General features: G+C 39.3%; 1 protein-coding gene and 1 long non-coding RNA gene across 2 annotated transcripts in view; one reads left to right on the top strand and one right to left on the bottom strand.

The window, feature by feature from the left end:
- LOC139142791 (WD and tetratricopeptide repeats protein 1-like) overlaps positions 1-18,048 on the top strand; it is a 354,040-nt gene that overhangs the window by 51,501 nt on the left and 284,491 nt on the right. The window lies entirely within an intron of this gene.
- Positions 14,346-18,048, bottom strand: part of LOC139142810 (uncharacterized) — a 24,840-nt gene continuing 21,137 nt past the window's right edge. Inside the window, exon 3 of the long non-coding RNA XR_011554475.1 lies at positions 14,346-14,702. This is a non-coding gene — a long non-coding RNA (uncharacterized lncRNA). The remainder of the gene's footprint in view (positions 14,703-18,048) is intronic.

The raw sequence follows: 18,048 nt of genomic DNA, 5'->3' as shown, positions 1-18,048 counted from the left end.
AGTGCAACGAATGAAGCTGTCCTTGGAGAATGTGGTAGATTACCCATTTTTGTCAGAACTCTGCAACGCTGTGTGAAATTTTGGCTTAAGTTAACTGAACTGCCACCAACTAGGTTGCCACGCCAAGCTTCCGTCATGCTTTTTAATTTAAATTCTCTTGGCAAGCAGAACTGGGCAACTTCAATTAAACATATTTTGTATTCATACGGTTTTGGTTACGTATGGCTAGCCCAGGAAGTGGGGAACAAGGAAAGGTTTTTGCATGAATTTTTTACTAGAGTCCAAGATATTGCTAAACAGCAATGATGGTCAAATTTGAATAGGAAACAAAAAATGCGTTCGTATACTTGTTTTAAGAGTGCTTTAGAACCTGAAAAATATTTGTTTATGAATTGTAATTTCAAATTCCGCCAAATCTTTGCATGTTTTCGTTGTGCGTGTCTGCCATTAAACGTCGAAGAAGGCAGACGAAGTGGTACTCAATGTAGTGTCAGCTTTTGTAAAATTTGTAAATCAAACAAGGTTGAAGATGAATATCATTTTTTATTTGAATGCCCTGCTTACACAGATTTACGAATAAGATATCTTCCCAGTGACTTTATTATACATAATCTTTGTAAATTTTATCGCCTATTACGTACATCTGATACAGAATCATTATGTCAGTTATACACTTATATTTATAAGGCTTTTCATTTACGTAAAGAAGTGATATGTTATGTAAATTAATCTCGTTTTGTTCCTGGCAAATTGGCGGGTTTTTTTTTTTTTCCCCCATAATTATTTGAAAATGTTCATTTTTAATTATTTCATCTGGAATGTATCTCCTTTGTATAGGTGCCGGAGGCCTAGAAATACAATAAATCCATCTATCTATCTTACCGGCCTCAATTCAGTTACTCAATATCTATTTTTCAAGGAAGTTTTTATCTCTTTATGACGCGGCTCCCCTCGTTCAACTGCTGGTCTATTATCACCGCACTCTAGTGTGCACTCTAGTCCGATAAAGAAAACCACACAGTGAATAGTAATGTGTTATAAGATTCGAAATCCAATGACGTCATGTAATTTTGTTGCTCAACCGTGAACTGATGGGCAGGAAGTACCTTTACCCGTTTTCGATATGACATATAAGCTTATGAGTCAGCTAAGCAATACATACATACATACATACATACATACATACATACATACATACATACATACATACATACATACATACATACATACATACATACATACATACATACATACATACATACATACATACATACATACATACATACATACATACATACTTACAAACATACATACATACACATCGTCAAGTACAAATTATAATATCTGTTACTTAAGTTTCATGCATCCTGTAATTTTCAGACAAAAGAAGTGAAGAGGAAATTTCATCCGTATGAAGATTGCAGGATGCATGAAACTTAAGTAACATGCAGATATCAATCAATACTTTGGTACTTGAAGTAATTTATGTTTTTATTTATAACGCTCTGCTTTAGCATTGAGCACTGTAATTTCGGTATTCTTATATATATATATATATATATATATATATATATATATATATATATATATATATATATATATATATATATATATATATATATATATATATATATATATTTAGGGGTTAATACACGAAGTTTGGGCGATACCGCGTCTTATCACATACATAGACCCAGCTATCCCTATAGTATGACGTCACACTATAGGTATATGACTACGATGAATCCATATTCCACATGTGGTGGATATGGGACCCGGACTACTTTCAACAAAAGTAAACAAACACAATCAGCTGTTCAGGACACGATGAACACCGCTTTGAATTTCTCGAGACGCAAAAGTGGGAGGGTAATGAAGTTTAGGGAAATACGGGGTATTAAAATACATGTGTAAAATATAAAATACGGCCGATTCTAGAATTTTCATTAATTTATGTGCGGGCGGGAAAATTGTAGTCTGCTGTCACTTTTTGACGATCGAGTGGACAACACAAAATGTCAGCAATGGAGCAGCGTCACGTAAATGTCAGTGGTGAAGAAATTGACCAATTCGTCGCAAATCAACGCCGAAAAAACACAGTTAAAGCCACCAACACATCAGTCAAGCGGTTCGTAAGCTTTTGCAGGCCACCGAGTGCAGTCAAGTCGAATTTTATTTGTTGCCACCAGAAATTCTGGATCAACACCTTGCCAAGTTTTCATCGGAGCCCGACAGAGTGATGGCAGTGAGTACGAACCCGATACTTTAACCAGCTACCAACGAGGCATCGATCGTTACCTTTCAGAGAAAGGCTACCGATATTCCATCTGTAGGGATACAGTTTTTAAGGTGTCTCAAGATGCACTCAGAGCGAAGCGTTGCGATCTTAAAGTGTATGTCCCGCATAAATTCAAAGTTAATTTTGCTTAAAATGAGCCATGCTATATGATTTTGCCACCCCTACTTTATCAAATAAATGCATCACCCCAATGAAACGACGTGGTTAAATATTATTAAAATGCAATATGTTGTGCGACTTTGAAGTTAGCTGCCATTCGGGTCGTTTCGGAATTCGCGGGCATTGCCACCGGAAATGACGTAACTAATAGAATGTACGAGTGAGTGTGTTCACCTCGGCCATAGCGAATGCTTACCGCTGTGGCTTCAACATGGTGAGAAGTTACGCCTTTGTGGCTGAAGTAACTGCAGCCATTGTCAGTTTATTGCATTTTAGGATGATGTATTAGCCGCATTTGACAAAATTACAAGAAAGGGTCGGAAAAGAGGCATTCAGACAAGCGTTTGCGGTGCACATTTTCGAGTGCCGTGCTTTGAATAAACACGGTTCGGAAGCCAGATGTACGGTAAGATAGACTTTAATTCCTGGAGTTACTACATCGATTATGTAATCGCAATGCCGTACCAGTACGACCATTGTCACCAGAAAGCTTCGCGTGTATCATCATCAACTGTGGACAAGTGCGAGAACAGCAGCAAGACTGCGACAGGTTGCCCAAAACATGTCAAGGATGCGGGGCCGCGGAGAAGTATGGCCGTGTTTACATCCCCAAGACTGATCGCCGATTCAGATGCTTTACGAAAGTGACTGTAAATAAATAAATGAATACAAGTACTAGATCTCATGCATGTGTGACTCTATAATAGTAACGTTTGGAGATATCTAATTTTTATTCCTAAAAAGTTTACGTAGTGATTGACTGACTCTTTGCGAGACTGAACGATAGGTTGTGTATAATACAGCACGGCGCTGCCAGTAACAGTGACACAACGTGTAGCAAAGAAGTTTATACTGTTGACGAAGCAGTCGCGTTGTCGTCATCTGTTCCCTTCTGCTCGACTAAGTCTCCCCTAAAATATTTTAGCTTCTTTGAGAATTTCGCAGTCATGAAACCATGAACACTGTGCTTTATATCGCTGACACTTAATCAAGAAAAAAAAACTGCGGAAGCTGATCACTCCGTCCATAGACCCTAAAAACGGATGCTCCGTCACAGAAATGGCCGGCTGAGCCGCCCGGCCTCGGGTGCCAGTGTGCCCGTATTTCAATATTTATATCTTTCAATTTTAATGTATCTCTTCCCGAGAATTTGGCTAGACATGTCTTTACGGTCACATATTTTTAAAAGTGCCAATGTTCATGTGAGGTTTTATAACGCCAAACTGAAGATTTTGCGGCGAGAATACTACCTTTGGTGTTTATGCTAACATGACCCTCAGCCTGTTCCACTTTCCAGCTGATGAATGATAGGAAAGATGTGTGTTATGAACGGTGGACAATTTTCAACTTGATCTCTACTACATTTATCTACAAGCGTCATGGTGTAATTCAAATTTTTATATACAGATTTTGAACGAGGCAATTTCTGTTGAGAAGTAATAATAAGGTGGGATGGCAACTCCAGACTTATATTTATATTTTGTTAGCGTGCGGTTGTGTGTACGGTAGTGCACTGGTGTGTTTGACTGTGGTCACGGTGGGCTTGTCACTGACGCGACGGTCAACAAGAGTTCCGCTCTTGTTCTCGTTTAAGTTAAGGTTCCGACTGTTAAAATTTGCAGGCCTGTAAATTCTGAACAGCTTTGTCATATCTTCTGTGACGATGATATTCTCAGTTGCACTGCTTTCACTCATGAAATTATCACTATCTCCATAGCCAATGCACGAAGTCACCATCACCCATTCTATTAGTGACGTCGCAGCTACTTACGCCAAAACGGGGCGAGCTCGGCAATTTCCGGAAAATGTCGCCATGATGGAAATCGAAAGTGCAACTTTTCCCGTGTTTTCGTCGAAATAACATAATACAACCGTCTAAAAACAGCTCAAATAAGCTTTAGTTTGTGTGTAAATGTTTGTTTTGTTAATACCAATTTCATTGACAACCAGAACTATAGTATATGCCCCAAGTCAAACGAAAAAGTCTCAAAAGTGGCAGGACTCACCTTTAATCAAGAACAAAACTGCGGAAGCGTAGCTGATCACTCCGTCACAGAAATGGCCGGCTGAGCCGCCCGGCCTCGGGTGCCAGTGTGCCCGATATTTACATCATGTCAATTTTAATTTATCTCTTCATGTCTTTACGGTCACATATTTTTAAAAGTGCCAATATTCATGTGAGGTTTTATAACGCCAAACTGAAAATTTTGCGGCGAGAATACTACCTTTGGTGTTTATGCTAACATGACCCTCAGCCTGTTCCACTTCCAGCTGTTGATAGGAAAGAATATGTGTGCTATGAACGGTGGACAATTTTCAACTTGATCTCTACTACATTTATCTACAAGCGTCATGGTGTAATTCAAATTTTTATATACAGATTTTGAACGAGGATATTTGTGTTGAGAGGTAATAATAAGGTGGGATGGCAACTCCTGAGTTATATTTATATTTTGTTAGCTTGCGGTTGTGTGTACGGTAGTACACTGGTGTGTTTGACTGTGGTCACGGTGGGCTTGTCACTGACGCGACGGTCAACAAGAGTTCCGCTCTTGTTCTCGTTTAGGTTAAGGTTCCGACTGTTAAAATTTGCAGGCCTGTAAATTCTGAACAGCTTTGTCATATCTTCTGTGACGATGACATTCTCAGTTGCACTGCTTTCACTCATGAAATTATCACTATCTCCATAGTCAATGCACGAAGTCACCATCACCCGTTCTATTAGTGACGTCACAGCTACTTACGCCAAAACGGGGCGAGCTCGGCAATTTCCGGAAAATGTCGCCATGATGGAAATCGAAAAGTGCAACTTTTCCCGTGTTTTCGTCGAAATAACATAATACAACCGTCTAAAAACCGCTCAAATAAGCTTCAGTTTGTGTGTAAATGTTTGTTTTATTAATACCAATTTCATTGACAACCAGAACTATAGTATACGCCCCAAGTCAAACGAAAAAGTCTCGAAATGTGGCAGGACTCTCACTTTAAGTCGAAGGGCAAAGGAAACAAATCTCGAGCCGCCGAGCCACTGACAGACGATGACATTAAACTTATGCGAGAAAAGAAAATACTCGGTAAACTACAATCCAGAATCGGTCTTATACACAGTGTGGTGGAATAACACCAAGCTTTTTGGTTTTCGAGCCTGTGACGAAAACAGAAAATTGTGTTGGGGTGACATACTTCTGAAAACAACAACAGGGGTCGCGAGTATCTTGAGTTTTCCGAACGTGACAACAAAACCAGAAGCGGTCAATATGGTAACGTTCGTCCGTACGCACCGAAAATGTTCGCTGTTGAAGACAAGAGTATCTGTCCCGTTGAAACCTACAAAATATATAAAGACCATCGCCCAGATGACATGTGCGAATTACATTCTCCGTCTACCTGGCCATAAATTATAAGCCAACCACCCAGATATGGTACAAACGACAACCGATGGGCAAAAACAAACTGGAGAGTATTGTGAAAACCATCACAGAACGAGCCGGAATAAAGGGGCGCAAAACGAATCACAGTGCACGAAAGGCAGCAATCCAGAAACTCAGTGAGCATGGTATACCTCCGACCCAAATAATGCAACTTTCTGGCCACAGAAATGTCCAGTCTATCAATTCGTACGCCGTAAACTCTTTAAATCAACAGGAAGTAATGTCAGATATTTGACCGGCGCCGAAAACCCCAGAAATCAACTGATGCCAATGCCGCAACGATCGTCTCCTGCTGCTGTCGAGCCTCTGTCGATGTCCACCAACAACATGATAAGGAGCGTCGACGATGACCCAAGACAGAGTACCGTGACAGCTGCAGCAGCAGGGATGTTTTCTGGAGCAACCTTGACAAGTTGCAAGTTTAACATCACCATCAACGTTGCCGGAGCATCTGGTAGCAGTCAACGAGTCGAGCCAAGGAAGCGAAGAGCGTTCGTCATTTCAGACAGCAGCGACGATACTTCTCCTGACTATACAGACGCATCAGAAGAAACGCTGTGTTGTTCTCTCAAAGCGACGATAGCTCGCAGGATTTTCAGTGAACTTGAATGTTCAATTAATTGCATTTTGTATTTATTGTATTGCATGATAGTATGCATAAATTTCCCAAATTACCTTGTCATAGAAGTGCTTTTGAGGTTCCGGACATTCGTAGTACTGAGTTTTTAATTCGAGCCGCACACCGTTGTTAATTACATTTAAACGAGTTAGTTTTTATTCGTAAAATATAAAATATACAATTGATAATTTCGTCAAACAAAGTTTTCAAAAGTTCATACAAAGTTTGGAAAGCAGTGTTCTTTGAATGGTGTTCAAACAATGACGACATTTTTTGAAATATGCTCGCGATTGATATCTGTTCTCGGTAACAACGTGACAGAGTAATGGTGCCGTCCCGCTTCACTCGCACGTCATTGTTATTGTTATTTTGATCGATGAATTTTCACTGACATTGATGTTATGGAATAAATCAAATAAATACCTTGTGTTAAACGATACCTGGTCTTTCGTTGTTCCGCTTGATTCGCACAGAATACCCCCAACGAGAGTTGTTATTATCCATAAGAGCAGCCTCAGTGTGCTCCAAGAACTTATGAACTATGGCGTGGCCATGAACAGCTGAGCGCGGTCAAGTCAGCTGTGACCCAACCATGACCGCATAACATGAGCGGAGGAATTTTTTTCAAATAGTCCCTATCTTTTTTCCTCGGCATTTAGTGTGGGATATCATATCTGAAAGGTTTATTCAAGGAAAACTGGGTCTATGTATGTGATAAATATATAATCCCCCCGTATTCCTCACTCGTGTGTCTGCGTCGCGGACTCGTGATTCCCCGTGTAGCGGCCGTATCCCCCCTCGCCTTCGGCTCGGAGGGATACGGCCGCTACACGGGGAATCACTCGTCCGCGACGCAGCCACACTCGTTCGGAATACGGGGGGATTATATATAAGTATTCGAGTGATGTGTCCGTATTTTGACAAGTTGCGCAGCAACGAGTCAAAATACGGACAAATCACGAGAATACGACGCGGTATCGCCCTAACTTCATGTAATAACCCCTTTATCATACATGCATGCTTTTGTTATGACTGTTTTCCTTCAGACGCTCCACAGTCGCTCGAGAGCTATTCAGCTCTGGGACTATTCGCCCATACACGAGTATACAGAAGCGAGAAATACCCCAAGTCAGGAAACAGAATGGCTATAAAAACCGCGCCATGTAACATCCCGTGTCCGATTTCACTGTGAAAATTAGCAAGTTCATCTATCATGCAACCGTCGATCGTTCCCTATCATTCTAAAAGTTCATACCTGATACTTTATTGATTCAAAAACGCTTGTTTCGTTTGATTTTCGGCCGAATTCGACGGACACTTCGCCAAAACCTGGGGGTGAGCAACATTCCGGTCACCTCTTGGGTACCTCCACTTTACTGACGTTGGCGCCGCCTACCCATGAGGGATGACTGGAATGTTGCTCACGCTTATGTTTTGGCCAGGTGTCTCTCGAACTCGGCCGAAAATCACAGGAAATGAGCATTTTGTAAGCAGATGAAGTATCAGGTATGAATTTTCGTGTGATTTTCGGCCCAGTTCAGAAGACACGTCGCCAAAACATAAGGCATGAACAACCTTCCAGTCACCCCTCATGGGTACGCGGCGCTAACGTCAGTAAAGTGGAGGTGCCCAACGTCCACTGTGAGGTGACCGGAATGTTGCTCACGCTTATGTTTTAGCGATGTGTCCGTCGAATTCGGCCAAAAATCACACGAAACGAGCGTTGTGAAGCAAATTAAGTACCAGGTATGAATTTTGAGAATGATAGGGAACGGTCGACGGTTACATGATAGATGAACTTGCTACTTTTCACGGTAAAATCGAACGTCGAAGATGACATGGTGGCACAATCCCTATACGAAATAGCCATTTCATTTCCTGACTTGGGGTATTTCTCGCTTCTGTATACTCGTCTATGGGGCGAATAGTCCCAGAGCTGAATAGCTCTCGAGCGACTGTGGACGCTCCGAAATTAGCGACGAAATCAACTTGAAATCGACCTTGCTTCCTCCAGGCTGTACTTATAAAAAGTTGGTTGCTGAGGAGTGATGACAACCGTATCACTACTTGACAGTATTAATATCAGCAATATTTACACAACAAGGATGTCATTGATAAAGTTCCTCCACATTTTAAATTTCAAGAACCACCTATAGTTTCCTACAGCTATTCTAGAACTATAGGTAGGAAACTATTTAATTACAACAAGGTTTTAAAGGATCTAGACCTGGAGAACATTCATGACATTACTTGTGATTGCACGTCATCTTCCTTTTGTTACAAGCCGTATGGTCATGTAATAACTGGTGACCTAAACATCGTCACGAATAATAAACTTCGGCAGTTGTTCCAGTATGGCCCTAAATATCGTGAGCCACCAACCATAAACTGGAACTATAATTTTAAAATCATTATGGATGCTGCCGAGACTTATGCAAAGAAGTGGGCCTCTGTAGAAGATGAAGACGTTGAGTGCCTCTCTGACTGGTTACGTACTGTCAGAGATAAAGTTCAGAAACGTATATCACGTCTTCGTTCTTCATATACTGTCATCAAGACAACATCTTCATTTGATGACTCCACCATACGTGAATGCCTAGATGCATTGCATGATAAATATGTTGTCGTGCCTGCAGACAAAGCTTCTAATAACATCATTTTTGTCTGCAAGCAATTCTACATTCAGTGTTTGATGAATGAACTGAAAATTAATTCAGGTGACAGTAATACCACCTACTGTCCATCAAGCCTGTCCAAACAGGAAATATTTGATAATCATTCATCGGTTTTGAATGCATTTGGCATCAAGCTATCAAATGATGACAATGTTCTACCTCGACTATATTGGATTCCCAAATCCATAAGAATCCATATAAGCAACGTTTTATAGCAGGTTGCAGCAGATGTACAACCAAACGCTTGTCACAACTCTTGACCACAATTTTGTCAACCATCAAATCTGGTCTGGTACGATATTGTGACAAGGTTTATGAAACGAGTGGGATTAATCAGATGTGGATATTGAAAAATTCTAAAGAATTATTACATACTCTAGATACCAACAAAAGCAAGTATGGTTCAATCCGCACATTTGATTTTTCTACACTTTACACCACCATCCCACACAACAAGCTTAAAACTAGGTTGTCATCATTGGTTAAGCAGGAATGGCAGTCGTAGGTATGATTACATTGTCATCAAACACAATTCAGGCTATTTTAGTAACAACAGTGATGCCAAATGCAAATACACTGATACGGAAGTAATTAAGATGCTACACTTCCTAATTGACAACATATATGTCTCATTTGCCGGTATGACATTCAGGCAAACTATAGGCATTCCTATGGGTACAAACTGTGCACCACTTCTTGCTGATTTATTTTTGTATTCATATGAAGCTGAGTTCATCCAGACTCTTCATAGTTCAGGATCTAAAAGAGTTGCAAAGTCCTTAATAATACCTATAGATATATTGATGATCTCATCAGTTTGAACAATCCTGGAATTTCTAATTACCTCCATCACATATATCCAGATGAATTAGAAATTAAAGAAACAACGGAGAGCATAAACTCAGCATCGTATCTTGATCTATTTATTGAAATTAGACACAATGCAATACACACCAAGTTGTATGATAAAAGGGATGATTTTAATTTTGAAATCATTAACTTTCCCTACTTGACCAGTAATATTCCGTCGAGTCCAGCTTATGGTGTGTACATTTCACAACTACTGAGATACTGTAGAGCTTGTGATTCATATGGAGATTTTCAAGAGAGACACAGCTTATTAGTCTTAAAGCTGGTGAGACAAGGATTTTCACAAAGTAGGTTGGTTAGATCTTTTAAGAAGTTCTATGGTAGATATGGAGATCTTATATCTAATATGGCAAATCTGTCACTCAGATGATGAAAGACAGTATTCCCGACTTTGACTCAGAACAGTAATTTAGCAGATAGCTGAATTACCGTACAAAACTTTGTCACACTAGTTCAATCTTGACGGGTGTAGCATGCTAGCAGGGTACGCTTACCCATTCCGGACACCTGGTACCACCACTTATATAGTGGTTCAAGATTGTACTACCGATTTTGTCAGTGATCTTATGTTTCTTTGTGTGTTTGTTTTTACTGTTTATTGGACCTGGTAATTTATTTGCCTTGAATGATAATGATTGCTGGAATCGATTTGATGTCATATTGATATTATTCCGCTGTTGGGCCATTCCACTTCAAAGGTGGGTTTATAGAGCACTTTTAAAGCGAACAATTTAAATATTACGATGTCGACACAGGTTTTCACAATTTGAAGAAGATTTATTTTTAGTTTAAAATGATGGTGGATGTAAAAACTAGGCAGGAGTTTGTAAAATGGGTGTGTTTTCGTGTTTTGATACATTAACCTCATCCCTACGTGAAAGTTATGAGGCCGCCAAAAAACGGGTCAAAATACTCGCGCCACGCCAGCGTTCTATTTCAAACTCGATCGAGTATGAACAGCTGAGAGCATGGAGCAAGGCTCTACGACATCTATGAATGCACAGTGGATATAATACCCGTACCAGTCACTTTATCTTGAAGAATTATACATGTCCCCAGACGTCAAATATGCCGAATTTACCTTCTTAGTAAGCGGATTAGGGAAAACATGAAGTGAGTACACTGTAGGCTGTAGTGTCGTAACTCGTTCGTGATTTTGTTGCTGTACGAATAAAACATGTCAAAGGTATTTCCGTCGTCTGCTCCGAATGTTCGTATATTTTCGTTCCTGGCTTGCCTAAATAGAACTAAACTAAGCCTTCCTTTAACAACCTAAGCGAATGTTTGACTTTCCCTAGATCTTACATTGTATCTGCAACCTGCACCGCCCCACCGGTGCCACCGGACACGTACATGACCTGTGAATCTCATTGACAGGTACAAATCGGATATATTATGTGCACCTTGAATCTTGTCTGTCGCGAGTATTTTCAGTGCGGTTGGATTTTTGTGGCTCATTTACGGCTGTAAACGATGTACGTAAGTCACCGCCCAGATACTTAAGCTCATCAACAGGAAACTTGTCGTAAAGCGGTTCTATCATGATGCACTGTCAAACGATATCTTGCATGTAATCTTCAGCAGCGTAGACGACACGAAAACACCGCACCGCCAGGGGACCGGCCTTGAACGATGACAGGTGTCGGCAAATGATACAAATTTTCAATACGTTTGTTTGTATGTTTTTGGTACAACTCTACTTGTGCCTAAGTGCAATGCCATGAAGTGACTGCAAACAACGTAACAGAATTTTGACCATAATCATAATGACGTTTCGGATTGTCATTTGTCTTCTTCGCTCAGCTGTTTTATATGTACATATAACAATGAAGGTCATGCATATCAGAGAAGGTCACGCGTACGCGCAGCTGTGAGTAGTTCGGTTACAGTGAAAATATAATTCGTATTTTCACTAGTTAAAATATGGGTACATATCAGTACCGTCTGAACAATAGAAGAATGGCAAAACAGGCCTAGCATGTATGATAAATATATATATATATATATATATATATATATATATAAATATATATATATATATATATATATATATATATATATATATATATATATATTATATACAAAAAACACAAAATGTATACAATGTGCCCTCCCGGTTATCACCATAATGGCTTTATGGCAACCTCTGAACTTGGGCACAGAGAGTACGGTTACACATTGTTGAGGATTGAAAATATGGACTCACCAGAGTGCTCCAACGGCAATACATACCATGAGCGAAGCATAGTGCCAACAGTGAACGCCCCTTATTATATTACGCAAGAGGCTGCCCAAACAATCTCAGAGTGCTCTAACTACTATTAAAGCAGTGAGCGAAATACACAAAATGTATACAATGTGCCCTCCCGGTTATCACCATAATGGCTTTATGGCAACCTCTGAACTTGGGCACAGAGAGTACGGTTATATATATTTTTATATTATATATATAATACACACACACACACACACACACACATATATATATATATACACACACACACACCACACACACATATATATATATATATATATATATATTATATTATATATATATATATATATACAATATAATATATATATACAAATAATATATATATATGTGTGTGTATGTGTGTGCGTGTGTCCTTTACAAATTGATGATAGCTTTAACAGTTACTTCGGAAATGACGGTCTGTTAGTTTAAGAAGAAGTTAAATTTAGCGAACGTCTTCTTAGTGACACAAATACTTTTAAGTTTGTCAAATGTCTTAATCATATCGGTTTTCCAGTTTTTCGGAAACAGCACAGTACTCTCTTTCTCTTTTTTTCACGGACAGTGATGTTGCACAAACACCTAACCTTTATTTGCGATTTGTAAGTGCGCATTGCATGGATACCCATTTTCCCTTGGAGTGCCACCAACTGGGTACACTATACGTACTTGCATATCCTGAAAAGATTTTCTGCGTTGAAGGCATGGGGTCGTTATCTTGGCTACGTAAACAGCAGGCGGTCAACTTAAACGCGTTAGAAAAGACCATTCACTGCATGGTCTTCAAAATTAGTCAACATAACTATTTTGTCAGAAAATTATAGAGCTCAAATATGTGTTCCCGAGCTCTATTTCAACTTAAAATTTACCATAAACATAAAAATGCGCTCTTCTTTTGACCGGCAGAGAAAACGAATTCGGTTTGTTCAAGAGGGATGTGCGTCTGCAATAGAAAATGCAGTAAGAAAGGCCTTTCAAAAACATGACCGCCCTGTGCAGTACGAGTAAAAGTTGTATTGAATGATAAGGATTACGTCTTCATTCTTTAAGTCATCTGATTTTATTACTATGACTAAGTTAAATGGTTACAATGTTTCCAAATATACTTAATAGCGAGCTAGGGATGCCATGAATAATATTAACTGAGCGGAGAATGACAAGAAAGAAACCCGCATACGTATTCTTGAACTTTCCGGGCGGGTATAATAGGAAAACCTCAAAATTTAACAAGTTTGTTCATATATAACCTTAAATGTGATGTGTTTCTTTCAAAGATGTCTCCAAGCTGGATACTCATGTGGCAAGACACAGCATTTGATCTCCATGTTGACATTTATGAACCCGCACAGTTGCACAAAGCTGTAACAAAACAATCCACGCAACCGGTGAGAAAACATAACCACGGTCCCTCTGTGGCATAACACACTATTCTTCGGACTTTTATCATCGCAATCTTTTCTAGTATAGAATCGTCAATGCCATACGATGTGCATATAATAAAAGGAGTAATAGTTTCTGTTGCAAGAGTATACATAAAGTCTCATACTCTCGTTACGTCTAAAATAAGAGACGGTCGAGATGAAACGATGTCAATTTTTTTCAAACATTGCCCGTATCACATAGTGTAGATCAGGACCATTGCATAAGAAGATGCTGCCTTTTAAGGTTTCGTTACTTACTAAGTTCCTTCTGACAGATATAGCCTTTTTCAGCAGTACAGTATTCATCGTCGTAAGCAAAGTGTTTCTTGGTCCTAAAATAAAAAGCAAAAACCAAAAAAGAAAATGTTACATCACGTGCCTAATTCTATCGATAACGGAACTTTACAAAACAAATAAAGCTCTAAACTTAAAAATAAAGCGCTCAATTACACATCCAATTAAGTATGGGTGTTAGCTGTCTCGTTTAATTGATATTGTTGTGAAATGGTATAAGGCTTTGCAATATGCAAATATATGACTTTTTGGAAAACACTACAGTTGAAATGTCGTCGATTTGTGACGTCATATCGAAGTACTTTAGAAACCTACTCACCATAACTGGACGCAATTTTGTCCCGAATCGCTGTCTTTCTTGTTATCATTAGGTTGGCCTGCTGCCCACGTGACAAAACTTTCACACATCGGATAAATCCATTCGAACGCTGTTTCGTCGTGAGTACTTCCATCAAGACTCCTGTCAGGGTCATGGAATCCGATCCAAAATCCATTCCCATGGCAGGATTTCTTGTCCATATTAGCATCGTCTATTGAAGTTTGCAACTGTTCCCACAGTTCCTGTGTATCCATTGTTGCAAGCCAACCACCGTCTGCCTCGCATAAAGTTCTGGCGTCGTCCCAGTTAGACTGGGAACACACGGCAGTGTACTTGTAACATTCACATCGTCTAAAAGTTACTGAACACAAAGCATGTGGCACATTAATAAAGTGTTTCATACCACAAATATATGATTCCAGGATATATTTAATATTATCATTTTTAAGGTTTTCATTGTATTCGCCTAAACGAAATAATAAGTTCACTTGAATTTTGATTTATTTTGGAATGAACAGATTTGTACACATGTGGGCTATCATTGCAATGTCAGATTTTGACAGCTTCAAATGTCAATGCCATTCTCGCAAAATTATACTCAAAGAATTACTTGGTACTTTTACAGTAGTGTATTGAATCACCAGTTAGACTTTTAGTTTGAAAAAAGTGAAAGACATAAAGGATCATTCATAATTCTCAAGTTCAATTCTCTTATTAATAGGTAAGGAAGAATGCCTAGTATTTGTTAAACCATGTATTTTTTATCATGTTCTCGAGTTTGAGAGTGATCCTCAATGAAAAACACTGTTTAAGGTTGCACTTGTTTTGCCAAGGTGTCTACGGCTCGACACTTCATGCACCGAGTGTTATCTTTCTGCGGGCCGCATTAGAGTTACCGATCCCTGATTGATGCTCAGTGTGCAGCCCTTCTATATCGTATCATATGATCTAGTGAACCTCGTTTTTTATGCAATGAAAGAAATTCAAATATGGCATGTGTCAATGACAATGCTACCATTTTCGTCTCTTATAATGCTTTCTAAGTAGTCCTTCGACTGTTTCACTCATTAATATGATGGATTATTTTACATAATTTTTCCCATTTCGAATTGATTATAATACACACAGGTCATCTGTTGAAACAATAATACGAAAGTGTTTTATATTTTGATTCAGGACTATAGAACATCGTACAGTGTTAAAACCATTTGATTTTATGCTTTCACATACTTTCGGCCCATTTAACAGCATAATCTAAGAATCGATACCGTCTTATTAACTTAGCCTCAATGGAAATAGTGTTATTACAGACTATCGAGCATTTGACGTCATAGTTGAGCAATGGCCTTGGTGTTTTTAAAGCCTTGGCCAGTTTGAGTATAACTTTCTAGAAAGGGTCACTTTTCCAAGAGAGTTCACAGGGACATCACCATAATTGTTCAACTCCGTTTAGTTTAAGTAAAGAGTTGACCAGTTTGCGTATAAACACACCGTCAGGTGCAGCCAAAGGAGCTATTCATCGAAAAAGCTGTTCCGGGAGCGGTTCTTTTGAGGGCAGGGGAAATTTTAATTTTGCTTGGGCAGGGGACATATTTTTAGCTTGCAGGGAGCAGATGTTAGTTTTTCTATCGGACAGGGCAAATGTCGGTTGATTGGCCTTGGGACAGGGATTGGGCAAAAACGAGAAGACGGGAAGTTACTTGTAACACGGGGATAGGAAAATTGAGCCTATTTATAAAATTAAATATGGGTATGGTGTTTCCGGGGAGAGGAACATCACAAGGCGGTGAGCTTCATATCTGCAAGGGAATGATAAAATAAGGGAATTTTTTTCAGGGCAAGGGGAAATCGACAGCTCATGAATTATCTTCTTGACTAAAAATTGGTCAGTTCACATTACTTGAACTGCACAATATATCTATCATGATAAGGACTTCTTAAATTGTGCATTGTTCGTTGGCTGCATCTGATAAACAGTCTAGTGAGGATCACCTTCAGACACGGTAGTGAGGTGGAGTAAGCGTGCTTCTGATGCCTGTCGTATAGATTGAGGTATCGTTGCGGAATTGCGGCATATTGAAGGACAGAGAAGGCGAATTTCATAATCAAACAGTCTCCAGTCTGTTGACTGTGGATGCACAAAAATCCGTGGTTCAAATCGGAGGTCAGGGAAACTTGGCTGGTTTGATCATGCGGAGTATGAGGGTCGACGACCGGCCTGCATTCGATGGCGATTGGGTCGTCGCAGAATCCATAGGTGCCTCGTAATTGATTAATGATTTCAAACTCGCCTATCGAGGCTTGGGTGCAGAGTCCCTCCATTTTCGTCACTCATTCAGATTGTCCACTCCGAACAGCCACCGTTGTTGTCAAAGTACGAGAATATGAACAAGTTAAGATTTAGATAGTGTCAAGAGAAATGTAAAGCCCGGTTTAGAAACACGCATGCAAGCCTTATAGTGAGAGCTGTCAGAACAGGCGATGACTGGGCAAGACGAAGGGAAATGACGAAAATCATATAAATAATCGTCACTGGTGAGGAAGAGCATGGGAACACACAGTAAGATGTTTGTTGTCACGTGATCAGGTTTGTAGAAAACAAGATGGCATTTAGTGAACAGTTTATTATTATTATTATTATTATTATTATTATTATTATTATTATTATTATGGTTTATTTCATACTCAATTTGTGACCAAAAGGTCAAATAGAATGAGTGTACAATATACAAAAAACGTCAAAATAATAGACACAGTTTTTTTGTTTAAAAATCTATATAAAAAATAGAAAAAAACTTTAAATACTCCAGTTAAAAGATTGATATAAACATTAAAAAGTCCACAGAGAGACAGACGGTAAAATAAACTGATAGACAATAACAATCACAATCACAACTGACGCCGGAGAAGGAATTCATGAACTCTGGAGCAATCTCATGCTGTAAACCACTGGACTTAATTCTTTACGTCTTGTACGGGTTTTAAAATTAATCTTGTTTTTATTCCTCGTTGAATACCCATGACATGATGTAGAGGGAATATGATAATTAAGCTTATGATCCGGTTTTAAGATTTCACTGGCAAATTTTTTACACATTTTCTGACGTCTTATTTCAAGCTTCTACAATGAAAGCGATTCCCTGTAAGCCAGACAATGGATAAATAACTGGTAGTTATGAGTTTGGTTCTTGGATAAAGAACCATCGGTGCTTTCGAATTCCACACAACTGTTTCCGAGGTGCCTATGTCCAAAATGGAGCCGAAGTAATTCGCTGTCTGCAATCCATTATCGTGCAGGCGTTTACTGACACAAACTTATCGCTGCTACTACATAACAAGAGGAGGGTTGAAATCATAAAAAAATAATGTGGACTCTTGCGTAGGTCTGATTCAACCGCCGTAAATAGGTTTTCAGTACTGTCATGCAGAGACAACACCAACACCTATTTCATTTAGCCATCCCTATATTTTGACGTCGTAAAGCGACTTACAATTCACTGACTGATTGTCGTATCTTATATATAGAAAGAAACAGAACTGGAAGTGTCCACGTGAACTTGTTTATTGAATAGGGAACCATGGCTAGGCCTCACGGCCCAGCCACTGATACATCAGTCTGTGAGTCTGTTATAACGATGGATGACTGTCAATCCTTCCTCTAAATGTCTAACGCCATTCAACCATTCTTAGTTTGACTCCTCTCACTG

The sequence above is a fragment of the Ptychodera flava genome, chromosome 10, assembly GCF_041260155.1.
Source record: "Ptychodera flava strain L36383 chromosome 10, AS_Pfla_20210202, whole genome shotgun sequence".
Taxonomy (NCBI): domain Eukaryota; kingdom Metazoa; phylum Hemichordata; class Enteropneusta; family Ptychoderidae; genus Ptychodera; species Ptychodera flava.
The sequence above is the reverse complement of the archived record's forward strand: the minus strand, read 5'-3'. Positions and strand labels throughout refer to the sequence as shown.